The following is a 19,793-nucleotide window of genomic DNA, read 5'->3' on the forward strand; positions in this document are numbered from 1 at the left end:
ACAAGTGGTTCCGCTCCGGAGCTCGTCCGGAATTTCAAGCACTTCTTCCGGAACTTCCCCGAAGAGCAAAAATAACACTTGGTGTGCGCGGGCGCGCTTTGTTTACTCAGCAAACTTTTTGCTGAGTTATTATTTTTTTCCTGCTTGATGAAAATGAAAACAATCTTTCCTGCTCACGAACGGGATGTCTGCGAAATTTAGGCTGAAAAAAAGGTTTTTTTTTTCTTCTTGCTTTAAAGGTCTCAACACATTTAAGATTTCCATCAAAGTGAAAAAAAATGTTTTAATTCCACACATCACACATCGATGAACATTTGCGATGGTGGATGTCTTTTTTATGTTCTTTTATACACGTTTTTTTTTATTTTCAAAAAAAAAGAAATCTAGAACCTGCGAACAAAGAAATTTAGCCTGTCAGCTCTCTTTGGAAGCGGAGCAATGGGACTTGCTTTTTTATTTTGGAAAAAAGGCACCTGGCGTTTGTTCTTCTCTCTTCTGCATATCCACTATACACACTTTCCTCTTTCAACTTTGTGCCCTTAGCTCGGAAAAAGATGCACGAAAGCGAAAAATAAAGGCAGAAGATTTGAGGGAACACTGTGAAGCATAAAAAAACATTTGTTTTGATTATTCCAACATTTTTTCTGTAATCATTCTTTATCCCAAACAGTATTGAATTTAGACATGTCAGATTCAATAAATAATTAAAATTTCTTGAAATTTTTCAAATTCAGCCTTTAAAGTTAAACAAATAAATCCACTTTTAAATTGAAGACTATAAAATTTAAAGCAAATCGAACAATACATCGTTCCATTTATTTATAATTTCAAAATTGTTTCTAAACATCTATAACACAGTAAGGCTGGTACAAATTTAAGTTCAAATTTTTGTTACCCGGCAAAAACAAAATAAAAAAAATCAAGCAAAATGTATCCCAAAACACCTTATACATCAACACAAATCCATAACTTTTAAGTTTGGTACCGACATGGAAGTGGAAAAATATTGCAATTTATTCTATTATCGAGCAATTCCAGCTCAAATCAGGAATTTTTCTGGTACTTTTGTACCCTACCCTCTCCGATTTCAATGAAACTTTTTAGACATGTTATCCCAGGCCTATATAAGCCATGTTTGTGTATATGGAGCCAATAGTACTCGAAAATAACATTTGAGAAGGGCGTAAGGTATTTAAATATTTTTGTATTTTGCAATTTAAAAATTACTGTATCTCGAAGCCATTGCGTCGTATCAAAAAGTAGTCAAACACAAACTTGTAGGAAATTGGACGGGCTTTCTGAAAAAAATACACTGAAACAAAAATACACGCCACTTCTATGAGATTTTTTGATTTTTAAGTCTAAAATTTAAATTTAACGGTACACACCAACCATAGCTTTTGCACCCAGATTTCTGTTACAGACATTTTAGTATCTTCAAAACTACGGGAACTATCGTTATGATTTTTTATTCATCCCCTAAATTACTGTCTTCAAAGTTATTTACAACAAAGTTTGACTATTTTTACAATCAGATTCTTGCAGGATTGGGTCCGTAAGTTTGACAAATTTGGAATAAGAAGACAACAACTTCCTTGGTTGCTGTGCACCCTTAAAGGTGTTGTCACGATTTTTTTCGTTCAAAATTTTTGAGGAAATAGCCTAAGATGTTACCAAAAGACTGACGAAAAATGCAGGATGGTATGTCTCTCCTAAAAAAATATAAAAATCATTTACTAAAACTGTTTTTTTGAAAAGTGGTCTAAACGTCAAAATTTAAAAAAACCCATAGTGGGAATCGATTCCCCAGACAATTTTACATAAAAGTCTCCATATTGACCATTGTCCTATGTCCAATCCTTGGGAAGATACAGCGGTTTTAAAAATAAAAATGATGAAAAAATGGGTTTTTTGTGGTTTTTGGCAATTTCTATATGACAGACTTGGTTTTTCAGTCTCGTTAATATTTTTACCGGAAAGCTCGTCCAATTTCCCATAAGTTTGCCTTTGACAGCATTTCAATTGGATGTAAGGGCTTACAGTTATAAGCTTAATTACATTGTTAATAACTGAAAAGAGAATATTTTTTTCAGTGTGGTAGAAACCTGGATAGTAAATTAGCTTACGTAAATATCAAAACGAGTCAAATCAAAAAGCTGTCAAAGGCAAACTTATGGGAAATTGGACGAGCTTTCCGGTAAAAATATTTACGAGACAGAAAAACCAAGTCTGTCATATAGAAATTGCCAAAAACCACAAAAAAAAAACAATTTTTTCATCATTTTTATTTTTAAAACCGCTGTATCTTACCAAGGATTGGACATAGGACAATGGTCAATATGGAGACTTTTATGTAAAATTGTCTGGGAAATCGATTCCCACTATGGGTTTTTTTTAAATTTTGACGTTTGGACCACTTTTCAAAAAAACAGTTTTAGTAAATGTTTTTTGTATTTTTTTTGGAGAGACATACCATCCTGCATTTTTCGTCAGTCTTTTGGTAACATCTTAGGCTATTTCCTCAAAAATTTTGAACAAAAAAAAATCGTGACAACACCTTTAAATTTAAGTTTTAGACTTAAAAATCAAAAAATCTCATAGAAGTGGCGTGTATTTTTGTTTCAGTGTATTTTTTTCAGAAAGCCCGTCCAATTTCCTACAAGTTTGTCTTTGACCACTTTTTGATACGACGCAATGGCTTCGAGATACAGTAATTTTTAAATTGCAAAATACAAAAATATTTAAATACCTTACGCCCTTCTCAAATGTTACTTTCGAGTACTATTGGCTCCATATACACAAAAATGGCTTATATAGGCCTGGGATAACATGTCTAAAAAGTTTCATTGAAATCGGAGAGGGTCGGGTACAAAAGTATCAGAAAAATTCCTGATTTGAGCTGGAATTGCTCTATCAATAAAAATTTCAGTAAAAAATATGAACCCTCGTTTCTAAGATAATTTTGAAGGAGGAAGATGCCAAAAACTTGAAATAAAAATTGGTAATAACCTAGAAAGTAAAAAAATAATTTAGCTCAATTTGAAATTTTCATTGATTTTTTTAAATTTATTGTAAACTACAAAAAAAAAAACATTGTAGGTATCTCGTTCATTTTCGTATTCAAATCAAATGACCTATTTTAATCGTTCTACAAATTTCGAAATTTGGGATCACAGATAAAAAAGACTTATATAACATTCATGGTTTTTTTATTAAATTGATTTTTTTTAAGCAGCTAAACTGCAAAAAGTATAAAGCATTTTGTGATACGTTTTTCCTATTTTCTTTAATCTACAAAAAGTTTCAATAAAAATTTGGATATGTTTGACTCATAATAAAATCTCTCATCTATTTTCACGGTTTATTTTTTATTTTTTAAAGTGTTTGATAATCAATTCTGAACAAAAAAAAATTAAATACCTAACCATACATTTTATAAGGATTTCCGAAAATTTCAAATGCCTGAAAATAGCTCAAGTATGAAAATATTGAACAAAAAAAAACTAACTTAAAAAATAGAATGATTTATTAACAAAATTACACGATCTGTTTTTATTTCTTAAACTGAGTTTATTCAAATGAGAGAAATCATCTGGTTGAACTAAGTCTGTGGAAGTGTGTAAAACCAAAACGATAACCTATTCTTTTCTTACATCAAAATTGTTCGTAAGATGAACACTAATTTGTATAACAATACAGTTCTATTTCAAGTTATTACAGTTTAAGTGAAAACCAAGTTAAAATAAGCTTGAAATAAAACTAAAGTTTTAATTTACAGTTTGAAAGTAGTACAGTCCAGACAAATTTGAATACGTGATTGCCTTTTAAATGAAAAAAGCATTTTTTTTTTTTCAATATGTTATCACCGCCATCTTGTATTAAAATTTCTAATTAATTTTAAAGTAGCTTGAGGGTCATACTTAAGCTCGACCATTAAAAGTAAGACAACAAACTTTTTTTTTGCGGTTCGATTTTTTTTTGTCGCCTTCGGATAAACGAGTCTGGAATGTACAAAAATCATCGCAAATTTGTCAAGAAAATAAAAAAAAAAACTGTCAAAGGGTAAATGTTTTCAGCCGTATTTACTTTGCAAAAGAATTTCAAGTAATGTAATGCCACCTTGATTTTTCAGTTATTTTTTTTTCAAACTGTTTCTGAATTAAAATGTTGTTTCTGATAGTAGAATTTGGCTACTTTATTTACATTTTTCTGATTTGAGCTGTTTTGCCACATTTTTAAAATCCTAGCTGGTGTGCTATCTTGTGATACGTTCTATCATTCAAAGCAGGCATGTTACAAGATAACATACAAGTTACGTCATGTTGAAAGTTTAAGCAAAAAATTAATAATATAAGAAAACATATTTAAAAAGTAACTGATATAAATTACTACCAGAACATACTTAAAATTGTCAGAATTTATTTTAAAAGCTAAAATATTATATGTTTAAAAAGCAGATATTTTTTTAATCTGATATCTTTCAAAAGAAAAATAAATAAAATGAGCATGATCTCATCTAGTGAACATTTCTGCTTAACGGAATCAATTCTTCAGCTGTTTTTATAATTATTTTTGCCCAACCTTCTTTGGCAACCAAATCTTATTCGCTGTTTTATTCCTTTTTCATCTAAAAATATGTAATGTTATCAAATCATTACTTCGTTAATGACCCAAGATACTACTTTCTCTGAAATTTAATTATAAATAGTGTGACAACCGGGAAATTAATCCTGTGACAAGAGAATCTCTGCACAAAAACCTTCTTTTTATTTGACACATTTGCCACACAGTGTAGCGGGAATCCCAACATTCAAACCCAAAACTCCATGAAATTTCCAGCAATTCAGTCAGTGCGCACTGCGCTGTGTAGAGGCCTTCTTCCAGACTGCGTCTTTCCACGCCACCTCCGGGGACTTCTGTTCCATCCTTCAACTTTTTTTTCTGTTATTGCCTGCTCCTACACAACCTTACGACCAGATCACCAAGACGCTCGCCGCGACCCCAGAAGGCAAAGGTCTCTTCTCGTGTTGTTATTTTCCGACGGTGTTGCAGCTGTCGTCTTCGTCGGAAATTAAGACCCCGCACTTTTGCTGGCTTCTAGAAGGAATTCTTCCGAACTTATGGCGACTCCGTCCAACGCTGAGGGCCACTAATCTATCAACACTTGGGATAATTAAGACCCACAGCTCTCTAGAGGTCCAAGCCGTTGTCATCTTCGGCGTCAAACATTTTTGGAAGGTCGAAGAAGCGCCAAATGGGCGCGATGACTTGAACCTAGAAGACGACAGCCGCAGCATTGTGTTTGTGTGAGTCATAATTAAGTTCAAATTAAAACAATAAATAAAATATTACGTTTTTTTCACCGTTCGGAGGGGAAGCAATTTTCCCGCGTTTTTTCATGGGGTCAGACACCTACATTTTTTATAGAAGAACAGTTGTGTTTGTTGTTCTAGGCCGTCGTCGTCGCGCCAGAATGGGCACCCAAAATGTGTTATTTAATATTTTTTATGAACTCGTCGAAAGATATGTTGCGATCCGGGTTCCCCGTCCCTGATATGTGGCAGTTTGTACCGGAAATTCCAAACTAGCACCACCACTGGCACTGGGAGCAGAAGGGGAGATAATATCATACGAAATTAGCTGAAATGGTGGTGTTATTCGAGGTACTCCTTAAACTTTTTTGATGGTCGACATATTGGCGAGGAACACTGCTGAAGTTTTGCAGGGGTCGTCATTCTGGGAATCGTAAATTAACATTTTGATCAAGGTCGATGATTTGGGGAGTTTGTTTTTACGAGTTCCTTGAATTGAGATGGTAAACAAAGATCGTAAATCGTAGAAATCTCAACGATAGGCTGTGACTGATACAGAAGCTAAGAAAGTGACTTTGAGAAGGACGACTTCAATTAAGAAGGAATCCAAACTATTTCCGTTTATTTTGAAATATCTTGTTGAATATTTTTGGCCTCTGGGACTTTTATTGTTTTTTTTTTTTTTCAAAATTTTGATTGTTAAGCCTAATCCAGAACTACCAAATCTACCAAAAATGCCACAAATAAAACAATGTAACAAATAATTCAGACAGAACAACCAACAATTTCAACTTCCAACGCCGGAAATCACTGTCCAAAGCTGCACCGATTAGTCACCCAGCCCGAAAAACTTATGTCAAATGTTTGCGCTCATGTCGGAAAACAAAACAAAACTCCAAACCCAATATGTCAACCTCCCGAGAGAGACACACGAGCAGCTGCAATATATATTGACAAAACATGTCGTCCAGCGCAGAACTCTCGGGCTCACAACACAGCAGTGGACTGTTCTCTCGACAATCACTGTCGGGTCTGTTTTTTACATATTTTTTTGATCCGGGGTGAAAAAATAACTTTGCAGTGTGACTTTAAAGAGCAAAAGGGCGTAACCCTTGGTCTCTTTTTAAATTTAAACCTTTTTTAATTTTGAAAAAAAATCCTTCTCTTTGGAATCAACATCAATTTCCTAAAGAAAAAAATATCATTTTCAAATCTCCTGAATTTATGCAACAAAAAAACTAAACCCATTCCTAACTTATTCTACTTGACAGAATGACAGGGTGACAGACAATACTTACCGATTTCAGCAAATCTGCTCTGGAACCACTTTTCACTTCATCGCTCCTTTCAATCCATTCTAGGAACATGAGTTTGAAGTCCGTAATAGAAATGTTGACCCAAAAAATGCAAGTTCTACTTAAATTTTAAAGACTTTAGGATTCACATGCCTAATTTCTCATGATTCAAAACTAAACCTATACTAGACTTATTCTACTTGACAGAATGACAGAGTGACAGACAACACTTACCGATTTCAACATTTGTTCTGGAACCACTTTTCACTTCATCGCTCCCCTCGAACCGCTCTAGGAACTTGAGTTTGAAGTCCGTAATAGAAATGTTGATCCAAAAAATGCAAGTCCTACTTAAATTTTAAAGACTTTAAGATTCACTTGCCTAATTTCTTGTGAATCAAAACTGAAACTATACTGGACTTATTCTACTTGACAGAATGACAGAGTGACAGACAATACTTACCGATTTCAACATCTGTTCTGGAACCACTTTTCACTTCAACTTTCCCTCTGAATAGTTCAAGGAACTTAAGTTTGAAGTCCGTAATAGAAAGGTCGATAAAAATTTCGATCGAAAAATGCAAGTCTTCCCTTCAAAAGTTTGAGCTAAACATAACCTCAACTAAGAAAAAAAATAAATCTAAACCTATTCTTGACTTATTCTATACGACAGAATGACAGGGTCACAGACAATACTTACCGGTTTCTGCAAATCTGCTCTGGAACCACTATTCACTTCAACGCTCCCTTCAATCCCATCTAGGAACTTGAGTTTGAAGTCCGTAATAGAAAGGTCGATCAAAATGTTGATCCAAAAAATGCAAGTCTTCACTTCCAAAGTTTGAGCAAAACATTACCTCAACTCTAGTCAGCCAAGGGATAGCTACTACAATAGTCACCACCCAAAGGGCCACATGTCAATGCCGGCACCGGACCTGCAGTTCGAGGCGTCATCCGATAGTTACTTCCTCCCGGGGACCTGACTAGGTCGGTCCGCCTGGCTGAAGCGCGCGCAATCACTGTCCCATTCTTCGACGGGGGTCGACCTCGCCGCCGATATCGTATCCATTGTAGGTTAGCAGAAAGTGTGTCTAATTTATCATCATCGACCGGACCCCGGAACATGACATGAGAAGGTTCACAAACTTTTTGTTCGTTATCGTCCTTTTCGGTGAAGAGGCCCTCGAACGCGTCGTTCAAATATTTGCATTTCAATGTAGGTCGTCAACACGGGACAGCTGGGACGGCGGTATCATTGAACTTTTGAAAATGGGGAAAAAGTGGCGGCTTTGAAGTTGGCGCTCAACTATAGCGCTAAACTTAGTCTTGAACGCCAACTTACGCAGGGGGAGTTTTACGAAGAAAAGCGCACCTTCAAGTCGAGGAAATCGATTTCGTCGCTCCAGGACATCGTCGCCGCCAGGAAATCCTTATTCCAGTAATTGAATCCAAATCCATGTGGAAGGATGGATGAAGCTGAACGCAAGTTGCGATGGAGCGTGAAATTTCTTCATCCGGAGGAGTCCTGGAGGCAGGAAAAAAAAGTTGTTGCGGAAAAGCACTTTTCTCAACTACACCCACGACGACACACGGTAGGAAAGTAGTAGCGCTGAGCCAACTTTAAGCGTTACGCTTGGCGTGCTAAATCGAGATAGAGGTCCTTCAAGCCGGAGGCCAGTTCGTTCCAGCCTTGGAGGATTGAGCACAAAAAAAAATCGAAAGGTTTGAATGCCGTTTTCTGATGGAATTTCTTTTTATCTTGTCCTTTTTGTGAACTGAATGAGGGCGAGTCTATTTAGGGAGTTTCTTTGAGACGGTTGAGTTGAAACGGTTAATTCTTTGAAGTTTGCCGATTTGTGGATAAACAATTTTGTGGATTGCTCCGAGTCTAATCTGCATTCGACATGATTTACGATGGATGAGAAAATTAGATGTAAATCAGAATCCACAAAATCGATTCCATTCAAACAGAGCAGACAAATCTCTCAGAATAAATTAAACGCCTAAGTGTATGCAACTCATAACAGTAAACACTATCAACTAATTCTACATGATATTTGACAGAATGACAGGGTGACAGAATGTACTTACCGATTTCACCTACACAGCAATCTGGAACCACATTTCACTTCATCGTTCCCTCCCCAACCATTCTAGGACCTCGATGTCCGTAATTGAAAGTTCAATCCTAAATTTTGCTTATCAGATATCTTCAAAGCAAATCCTAACTTGTTTCACTCTCCTACGTCAAAGAAAATAAAAAAATATCGACATTATTCAAAACAAAAATCAAAATCTTCTCGAGTAAATAAAACGCCTGAATGTATGCAGTGCATACATTTAAACCAATCTTCACTAAATCTACATGACATTTGACAGATTGACAAGGTGACCGAATGTACTTACCGACTTCACCTACGCTATAATCTGGAACCACTTTTCACTTCATCGCTTTCTTCCAACCATTCAAGGGCCTTAAATTTGAAGTCCGTACTAGAAAGCTCAATCCCAAATTTCGCTCAGCAAACTTCAATGCAAATCCCAACATTCTTTCAGCCCATCCAATTGTTACAACCCAGCTCTCCCAGCATCAAAGCAGCGTTCCAAAATAGGGCAGGTCCCGAAAAACAACATCCCGAACCCCGAAAATTGCATACCTTTCCCTTCGGGCGCAACCAGAAGCCGTTTGATCTACCGACATCACATGGCAAACCAGGGGGTTGTGATGATTGAAGAAAAACAAAGCGCTTCTTCGCTACTGCACAAAAGCCGCTTAGCCGACTGGACGACTCTTTATGCAACAAGTGAACACACGCTTGATTGAACTCTCGCTCTCTGACATGAAAGGTTGCACATTTGCTGCAGAATTTTGCTTTGTTTTCGGATATTATGCAGATTATGTTTGGATAAGACGGGAATGCGAAATTTCCCATCGAAAACAACAAAGAAGGCGAAAAGAGATTAACCTTTTTATGGGTTTTTGCAAAAATTCTGATGAAAATTGATTAGATTCCAATTCGTTCCTTTCAAGGGTGGACCCGTTTCTTTCACGAGAGGAAAATCTATTAGGGGGTGCACAAACTGACAGCAGAAAAAAAAATAGCATGGTATCAAAGGAAAAGGTCGTCGTGACAAATCTTGATTGAAGTGTCTGAATGGATTTTGCCCAGGTAGGAGGATGAGGGACAAAAACCACAAAGCATTTGTATAGCGATGAATGATTTACGATTCGTCTGTAAAAGTGAAAATTTTAAGCTTAAAATTTGAACCAAATGAAGTTCAGATTTATGTTATTTTTGTTAACTAGTTTCTATCTGTTTTTGAAACTATTATTTTTTTTAGTTGATCATCTTGTAAATCATTTCAGTCACAATTCCAGTCATTTTCAATATTGTCTCAGTCAAACTGTCAGTCAGTCATATTTTCAGCCATTTCATTCAAGTTGTCAAGTAGTGGAGACTTGGAGACTCGATGACTTGAAGACTTAAAGACACGATGACAAGTAGACTTGGAGACTTGGAGACTTGGAGACTTGGAGACTTGGAGACTTGGAGACTTCGAGACTTCGAGACTTCGAGACTTGGAGACTTGGAGACTTGGAGACTTCGAGACTTGGAGACTTGGAGACTTGGAGACTTGGAGACTTGGAGACATGGAGACTTGGAGACTTGAAGACTTGGAGACTTGAAGACTTGAAGACTTGGAGACTTGGGAACTTGGAGACTTGAAGACTTGAAGACTTGAAGACTTGAAGACTTGAAGACTTGAAGACTTGAAGACTTGAAGACTTGAAGACTTGAAGACTTGAAGACTTGAAGACTTGAAGACTTGAAGACTTGAAGACTTGGAGACTTGAAGACTTGAAGACTTGAAGACTTGAAGACTTGAAGACTTGAAGACTTGGAGACTTGGAGACTTGAAGACTTGGAGACTTGGAGACTTGGAGACTTGGAGACTTGGAGACTTGGAGACTAGGAGACTTGGTGATTTGGAGACTTGGAGACTTTGAGACTTGGAGACTTGGGGACTTGGAGACTTGGAGACTAGAGGACTTAGTGATTTGGAGACTTGGAGACTTGAAAGCTCTAAAACACTTTGGCATAAAGATTTGGAGACTTGGATACTTCAAGAAACTTAAAGAAAGATCAAGAATTGTGGACTTCGAGACTTGGAGACTTTAGAATTGGAGACTTTAAGACTTTCAGACATCATGATTTGGAAACATGGAGTTAGTAGTCAGTAATCAGTTGTCAGTAGTCAGTAGTCAGTAGCCAGTAGCCAGTCAGTAGTCAGAATACTGAAGACATAAGTCAGAATCAGTTGTCAGTAGCCAGTAGTCAGAAGTTAGGAATCAGCAAAGCGTTGTAAGTATTTAGTAGTCAGCATTCAGTAGCCAGAAAACTGAAGACAGTAGTCAGTAGTCTTCCAAGTTATTCTTTCCACCAAAAACTTCACGCTCAAATGTTTAATTCAAGCCACGTGGCTTCAACTCTGCTTTTACTGCCAAGTCAGCGCTGCACTCAAAAAACCATCCAATTATTAATCACCGAAGATTTTTCCTTCCACTTTTTTCCCGTTTCCCGACAGGGCCCATTTATATCACAACAGATTTATCTCCCAAAATTTGGAGCAAAGGAGCAAAACAGCTGTCGTCGTTCGGCCGGGGTTCTGCTTTTTACGACGACCATCATCCAAAAAGGATCGATCAAGCCAAGTGCCCTTATACGACGGTATTGAGGTTGTTGTGTTTTATTTTTATGTTTTTTCGAGTCTTCTGGCAAGGTTGAGCTGGTGTAAACGAATTTCCATGTCTGGGAGAAATCTGTGAATATGAGGCGCATTTTTTCTGATGTCGGGCAAATTGAAACGAAGGATGTGTCAAAGACGACGACATGTGCAACTTTTTCGAAGACGGCGTGGATTAGCTGCTGAGCCGAGGATAAGTGAAAAGTTGAGAGCGCAAAAGTTTTTGGAGGCTCTGGCAAAATCAATTTGTTGGGCCTTAAATTTGGGCAAAGCTGCTTTGCAGAGTTGTTTTTATGGCAGTTCTTACGGAGTTGTAGTACTTTGGATGGTGAGAAGATTACACTTGAACAATTGGGAGGTGTTTTGTGCGACAATTTTTATGAACCTAATTGTTCTATAAAACTGTTTTACCTTCTTGACAATTGACGACCTGTTGCAAATGTTTGATACAGCTTTGTCATTTTGAAACTGAGCTGTAATGAAACCTAAATAAAAATAAATTGAAATGGAATTGGAGACAAAGACAGAATTAAAGACTAGGCAGTAGGCCTTTAACAGTAGGCAGTTGGCAGTTGGCAGTAGGCAGTTGGCAGTAGGCAGTTGGAAGTTGGCAGTTGGCAGTAGGCAGTTGTCAGTAGGCAGTAGTCAGTAGGCAGTAAGCAGTGAACAGTAGGCAGTAGTCAGTAGGCAGTAGTCAGAAGTCAGTAAGCAGTAGACAGTAGTCAGTAGGCAGAAGGCAGTAGGCAGTAGTCAGAAGTCAGTAAGTAGTAGACAGTAGGCAATAGTCAGTAGGCAGAAGGCAGTGGGCAGAAGGCAATAGGCACAAGGCAGTAGGCAGAATGCAGAAGGCAGAAGGCAGTAGTCAGTAGTAGTCTGATGTTAGAAGTTAAAATCATTGTTGATATTCGTAATAGAGTTGAAAAAATTATTTAAGAAGCTTTTTTAACAAGATTTTTTACCCTTCTGCATTTCTACTACAATTCTACCTCATAACCTTTCCATTTCAACGGAAGCAGTCCATCCCAATTACGCGTCGTCCCAGCTTTGCGCTCGCGTAACACAAAAGACAAGTGACACTTTGTCAACCGGGGAATTCCTTCAGAAAACACACACGACACTTTCAAGAGCGACCAACACAATCCCCCGACAAGTCACGACCGCGTTCTCGGCTTTTGTTTTAACTTTAGAACATTTTCCTCTCCTTTTTTCGGGGGGGCCGTCGCCGAAACCGGATCAGCTCCGAATCGCACGCGGTACAAAAAGGGGTCACGCCGCCGCCAGGTCGTCCCGCGCCGTGACATGTGACAGGAATAAAGATTAGAATTTTCTGTTTCTGTTTCCCCGGATCGGATTATGGCGGGGCCACACCGGGCGTGTGCCGCGGCCACGTGGCACTCGGTTTACGCGGTGAATGCTGATTCGAACGAAAAGGTGATTTTCCTTGAAAAGTTTTAATGATTTGATGAAATGAACTTTGGGATGGCCCTGAACTGGGGCACTTGGGGACCGTTTGATGGAAATTTCACGGTTGAATTTACTCCGAGAATTGTCTCTTCACGAAAATGGGGCATGTAAACAAATCACGGATGTCCAAATTCCTCAACGATATCAAGTGTCAAATTTGCGTCGGGTTTCTTCCCCCTTGTCGGAAAAAGTGTCAAAGAAGTTCAATACATTTCATCCTGTTAGTTTAAGTAGGAGTGAAGGTCCATTTTCGGGACTTGAAGTATACTTGAAGAATTGAAGACTTGAAGACTTGAAGACTTGGAGACTTGAAGACTTGAAGACTTGAAGACTTGAAGACTTGAAGACTTGAAGACTTGAAGACTTGAAGACTTGAAGACTTGAAGACTTGAAGACTTGAAGACTTGAAGACTTGAAGACTTGGAGACTTGGAGACTTGGAGACTTTGAGACTTGGAGACTTGAAGACTCTAAAACATTTTAGCATAAAGATTTGGATACTTGGATGCTTGAAGAAGCTTAAAAAAAGATCGAGAATTGTAGACTTTGAGACATGGAGACTTTAGAATTGGAGACTTGGAAATTTCCAGACATGATGACTTGGAAATTTGGAGATAGTAGTCTAAAAGATTAAAGATTGGAGGCTATCAATTTGGAGATTTGGAGACTTGTAGACATTCAGATTTGAGGATTTGGAGACTTGAAGAAACTTAAAAAAACATCGAGAATTGTAGACTTGGAAACTAAGGATTTGTAGACTTGGAGAATTGGAGACTTGGAGAATTGAAAACTTGGAGACTTGGAGACTTGTGGACTTGGATACTTGAAGAAAATTGGAGTCTTTGAGACTTGACTTGACTGGAAGTCTCTAAGTCTCCAAATTCTAAAGTCTACAAGTCTCTAAGTCTACAATTCTCGATCTTTCTTTAAGTTTCTTGAAGTCTCCAAGAAACTCAAAAAAAACTTGAAGACTTTGAGCCTAAGAGAAAACATAGATTGGAGACTTTTCAAGTGCATTTTTTTCGATTTGTGACAAATATTAAAAATTGGACAATCTCCCCTAAAACCAAACTCTTGGAACTATTGAAATCACAAAAAATGTGCAAAACCCAGATTCCACAGGGTGAAGCAGAATCACTTACTCCTGCCCGTCGCAACCTGAACCCGGAAAGTGAATCTTGTCCAAAACGACAACAACAACAGCAAAAAGTTCTTCAAACTGTTTCATCCCCTTCCACTAAGGATACTGGACAAAACCAGCAAGAGCCATATGCTCAACGAGTGGGAAAACAAAACTTTTTTGCTCCCAATCCCAATCGAAACTTCCTTTATTGCGACGTCGGTGTCCTTTCTGGTTTTGTTTTACCCACTCTTTTTTTCGGGAGACAATAAAATGTTTTATTAATAAACTGCGCGCCGCTTTTGGGTGAGGTCCTTCTCCAAGGATTCTTTCCAAGAGGTCGTTAATGCGCCAGGAATCGGAATCGTCGTAAAAATAAACGCATCTCTGGTGGGCAGAAAGGATATTAGTATAAATCTAATTTCCGAGATTTGGGGGCGTGACTCGGGGACTCTTCTTCGAGAAAAGGGATATCCCATAAGAAGAGTGAAATCGTTGAGAATGGGAGAAAAAACTGGACCGCAATAAAGTAGTCTAAAATATTATCCCTACTATTTATGAGGCTTGCGCATTTTTGGGGTTTCGAGCAGACTACACAGAGTGCGTTGAAACAATGTGAATGAAGATCGGACCTCGTAAAATATGATTGCTGCTGAGTTTTGAGAAAGTTTGGAGTGGACAGATAAGATTGAGGTTAAACCCAGTGGGCAGCCTTGTCAAGTCCTTGGTGGTCCTCACAATTATTTTATTACTCTGGCTTTTGAAGCAGGTATAATTAAAGTTTAATTTTCAAATACTTCAAAAACAAGACAAGCCAAATTACATTTTTATGCTCCAATTCGTCACATCGAACCGTCTCCAGACTCTGGTCGTCCCATTAGTGCCCAATCAGCGAGTGATCCCGGCCTTAAAAGCATTCCCAAATAGTTCAATTAAATATCTCACACATTTGGGATGCCCTGTCATCGTGTCCGTATACCTCAGTCCAGCAAAATATCCAAATAGTAGCAGGTAGGATCCCCGCCGTGTCGCCCGGGGTCTGCGAGAGAAAATACACACCACATTAGCTGAAAATAAAGGAAACTGTGCAACTAATCTTGAAGGTCTCCTCTACATATTGAAACTGATATCGCTTAAGGTGCCGAGAAGGATGGTGACACCTACCACCCGGATCGAGCTGGCATCTCCCGCGTTCGTAATTGTTTCTGATGGTCTACAGGTTGCATACCGGAAATAAGGCAGATTCTTTGTGTCTTTTTATCTATGTTTCTATTTGAAAAAAAAAATGGTAGGATTTTTTAAGGATAGAAAACGATGCTCAATCCTACAAACTGAATACGTAAGAATATCATCGAAAAAAAAAAGTCCTTTAATTTTCAATTCGAACTTTGTTTAACGGAATACTGGCCTTTTAAGAATTTATAATTTAAAAGATTTTTTTAAGTGCCACCCATAGGGCTAGTGACCATTCGATATTTTTAGCGACACACTGACCGCTTCGTTGGCCTTCACTACGTCAACCTTACTTTGACATTCCGCTTTCGTTCGTTCACAAGCGAATTTTCGCAACGCAAAGTCACTCACACTGTCATTTGACTCTCACTAGAAACTCATTCTGTTTAAGCTGTCAACACGCAGCGCCGCATGAGAGAGTTTGAGAGAGAAAGAAAGAGAGAGAGACCATGTGCCTTCGAGTTGAGCGGCTGCTTGAGTGCTAAGATCGGTTTCGTTCGTTTCAGCTTCGTGTGCGTTCACTGACGGTCGCTTTGAAATGGCGATCATGACAGGCGCTGTTTGTATCAGAAACTATTGATCTGATTTTGACTGACGTTATAAGATCATGCCTAGGGCTAGTGATTTTTCACGGCAAAAAGATCAAAATTTCGCGGCATGCCAATTACAAAGCACATTGTTAGAATTCGAGCGAGAAGAAGGAAAGCATTTCTCGCTCGCGAACGAGGGAGAGAACTTGTAGTACTTTTCTCTTCTCGCTCGCGCTCGCATTTTCGTTCGCGTTCTCGCTCTAGCCGCGAGCGCTCGCGAGCGCCTCGTGCTAGCCGTTCGTCCCAAGCTAGCAATTTCTTCATCAGGCTTATAAATACGAACCAGGCGATGGTATAGAGGTGTAACTTCAATCGCTGTGTTGTTTTTTGTTCGTTTCTAACACGTTCAACTTCTCGCGAACGGGCAATTCTGGCTCGCGAGAAAGCCCGTTCGCGAGCGGAGGAAAGCACGGGCAATCGGTGAGTCTCTCTCGGCAGCTCGAGACTCGCGGCGAGAACTCGAGAGAGAGAAAATTTTCTCGCGAGAACGCGATAATACCAACACTGACAAAGCATTAGAATTTAACGACAATTTCACAGTACTCTAAAAACTGCTCAAAATTAACGTGATAATTTATTCTTTTAGCATAGTTATGAACAGATAAGTGTCTTAAAAGTTAGCGGTAGTTCTAGGCACATTTTTTCTGAACTTATCTTGGGAAATTTTGAAAAATTACGGTCTGTTGAATTTATGTTCAGCTTAGAGATTTCATAAAATTAATTTGCAAAAATTCCTCAAATTCATAAAATCTAGAATTATTAAAATAAGTGCAATACAGTGTTTTTAGCTTCCCTAAATTTTAGCAATAGGGAAATTTAAGTATTTTAATAAAGTTCAGGCAAAGCTTCTAGCAGCTTTTTAAGTTTATTTATAATTCCAGAAAAATAGAATACTTCGCAAAATTGTTAGTAAATTTGAATTCAATGTGTACTGTTTTAATAAATTAAATTAAATAATTTTTATTCAAAATTTTTAAATACAATTTATTTATCTTTATTTTAATATCGTTAAAAAATAAAAATAAACTTTAAAAAAATTAAAATTGAAAAGCCTTTTTTGGCGTTTTTCTTAAAGTAATATTGATTAATGTTCTTTTAAAACAGTTTTTGATCTTTTTGGAAGAAAGAATTTCTTACTAGAAATGTTAACAAAAAACTATCTGTAATTTGTTGAATTTTCTAATGAACAATATCTTTGTTCTTGATATGACATGAAATACTTTTTATTCAAAAATAAAATCCTAAAGCCTAAATGCACTTAGTAGCGATTTATCAATTGAATTTTTTCAAATTTCGCGGCATTTCACGGCCAGGGGCGAATTTCACGGATTACACGGCTTCCGTAAAATCGCGAAAAATCACCAGCCCTAAATTCAAGCCAAACACAAAAATGTTGTCTTTTCTTTTCCTAAAATATAACAGAATAACCCGTAATTAGTACGATGTTAACATCGAGACAAAATTTTCTTCGCATTCCATTAAATCAATTTGAAAAAGGATCTCAACCGCAACATCCTGCCGTCGTGCGCATCCAATTAGTCCATCAATCCCGCTATCCCAACGATCAATCCTTGTTTTCGCTTATCTTGGTAGAAAACACGAAAAGGGACGACCCTTGCTCGATATCAACCAATCATACCACAAATAACCCATAAAACAGTCACATCATCCATGGCCTATGATGGCTTCTCAAAGTGATCATTAATTGCCGAATAAAACCACAGAAAAAAACATAATCCAAGGTCCAAAAATCGAGACGCATCGTATCATCATCAGACAAACGTGGGTAATCATAATTACCGCAGCGTCGGCGCAGCTTTCCGAAGATTCGACGAAACCTGCCGTAGTGGAGATCAAGATCAAGAGCTGAACGTCAGCAGAAGTTCGAGCCATTAGATTAGGCAGGCCGTGAAGAAGCAGGCAAGAGGCAACCGATTAACGCTCATCGTTTGGACTTCTTGGACGGGGAGGACCACCCAGATCGTGGCCCGCGACCGAGTCTACGAGTTTGGTGTAGGCTGGAGTTGGAGAGCTGTCGAGAAGTTGGTTGATTTATGAATCGTCCAATGGGCTGTTCAGTAATTGTTTAGCGCTTTTCTGGAGGTTTTGTGGGGTGTTTTATGGATCCATCTTCGAGATCTGTTTGTTGATAGTTATTGAGATGTTCGAACCATTTTCAGTGTGTATAGTTGTTAGTAGGGTTATCTCAATACCTTTGATGAACTTTGGGAAGAATGATATTATTATAATACATCCATAAAAATTCAAATAAATCAAACAAAATTTACGTCACCTAATAACAACATTTATCTCTTGATTAGCCCTTTTTCGGGAACATCAAGTGGACCACCCACATCGATTCCCAGCAATTTGGACCGTTATTCCAATCGCATCCATCTTGGTCACAGACCATAAACTAATCGAGGTCATACTCCCACTTGCTCGTCGCCGGTCAGAAACGAAACATGTCTCACTTGTCTCATCTTCTACACACATACAAATATTAGAAGCCAATTACAGCCACCCCCAAAACCCGTCGCTTCTCCAGCTGAGCCGAAGACACAGAGGCCGGCTTAGCACAAAAGACCTTCGTCGTCTTTCGGCGGGCCTGAAATTATGACATTTTTATGCAAAAATCAGGGACTTCAGGGGGTCCCAGTGTGGGTTGGATGGCAATCGGGTAGTCGGTGCCATACTCGGCAGACGTCAACCCAGCACGGGGTCCTGGAAATTCCGGATTGCCCTTTTTCGTTACACAAATATTTTGACCTGACGGGTTTGGGCAATGGTGTGCAGAGATTAGGACAAGCTGCAACTAGCTGCTAATAAAATAAAATTTTAATAACAATGTTTTCCAATGTAGACGTTGTATTAATCATATTTTTCTTTCTTTTAATTTCAGGTAAGATCACTTATTCACAAACTACGGATCTCAGAGTACAATTGCGGTGATGTATATTTTTACCTAAAATCTCTGTAATTTTGCTGATTTTTGTTCGCAATATCAAATACCTGTATCACCAATCAAACTCCATCATTTCTGGAGCAACATTTGAAAGGGGCGGTACGACATTGCTCTTACGGCCTTTCGTCCCATATAAACGCGTGTAATGAAAGGCCGTAAGAGCAATGTCGTACCGCCCCTTTCAAATGTTGCCCCAGATTTGCAAATAAAAATATACAAAATTACAATATTAAATTAATACGAAAATGACAAAAATTACAAAAATTACAAAAATGACAAAAATTACAAAAATGACAAAAATGACAAAAATGACAAAAATGACAAAAATGACAAAAATGACAAAAATGACAAAAATGACAAAAATGACAAAAATGACAAAAATGACAAAAATGACAAAAATGACAAAAATGACAAAAATGACAAAAATGACAAAAATGACAAAAATGACAAAAATGACAAAAATGGCAAAATTGACAAAAATGACAAAAATGATAAAAAATACAAAAATGACAAAAATGATAAAAATTACAAAAATGACAAAAATTACAAAAATTACAAAAATTACAAAAATGACAAAAATGACAAAAATGATAAAAAATACAAAAATGACAAAAATGATAAAAATTACAAAAATGACAAAAATTACAAAAATTACAAAAATTACAAAAATTACAAAAATTACAAAAATTACAAAAATTACAAAAATTAAAAAATTACAAAAATTACAAAAAATACAAAAATTACAAAAAATTACAAAAATTACAAAAATTACAAAAATTGCAAAAAATACAAAAATTACAAAAATTACAAAAATTACAAAAATTACAAAAATTACAAAAATTACAAAAATTACAAAAATTACAAAAATTACAAAAATTACAAAAATTACAAAAATTACAAAAATTACAAAAATTACAAAAATTACAAAAATTACAAAAATTACAAAAATTACAAAAATTACAAAAATTACAAAAATTACAAAAATTACAAAAATTACAAAAATTACAAAAATTACAAAAATTACAAAAATTACAAAAATTACAAAAATTACAAAAATTACAAAAATTAC

At 37.1% G+C, this 19,793-nt stretch overlaps 1 protein-coding gene across 3 annotated transcripts in view; it reads left to right on the forward strand.

Moving 5' to 3' along the window:
• Window positions 1-19,793, forward strand: part of LOC120429394 (IQ motif and SEC7 domain-containing protein 1) — a 223,131-nt gene that overhangs the window by 159,358 nt on the left and 43,980 nt on the right. The window lies entirely within an intron of this gene.

Source organism: Culex pipiens, chromosome 2 (genome assembly GCF_016801865.2).
Source record: "Culex pipiens pallens isolate TS chromosome 2, TS_CPP_V2, whole genome shotgun sequence".
Taxonomy (NCBI): Eukaryota; Metazoa; Arthropoda; class Insecta; order Diptera; family Culicidae; genus Culex; species Culex pipiens.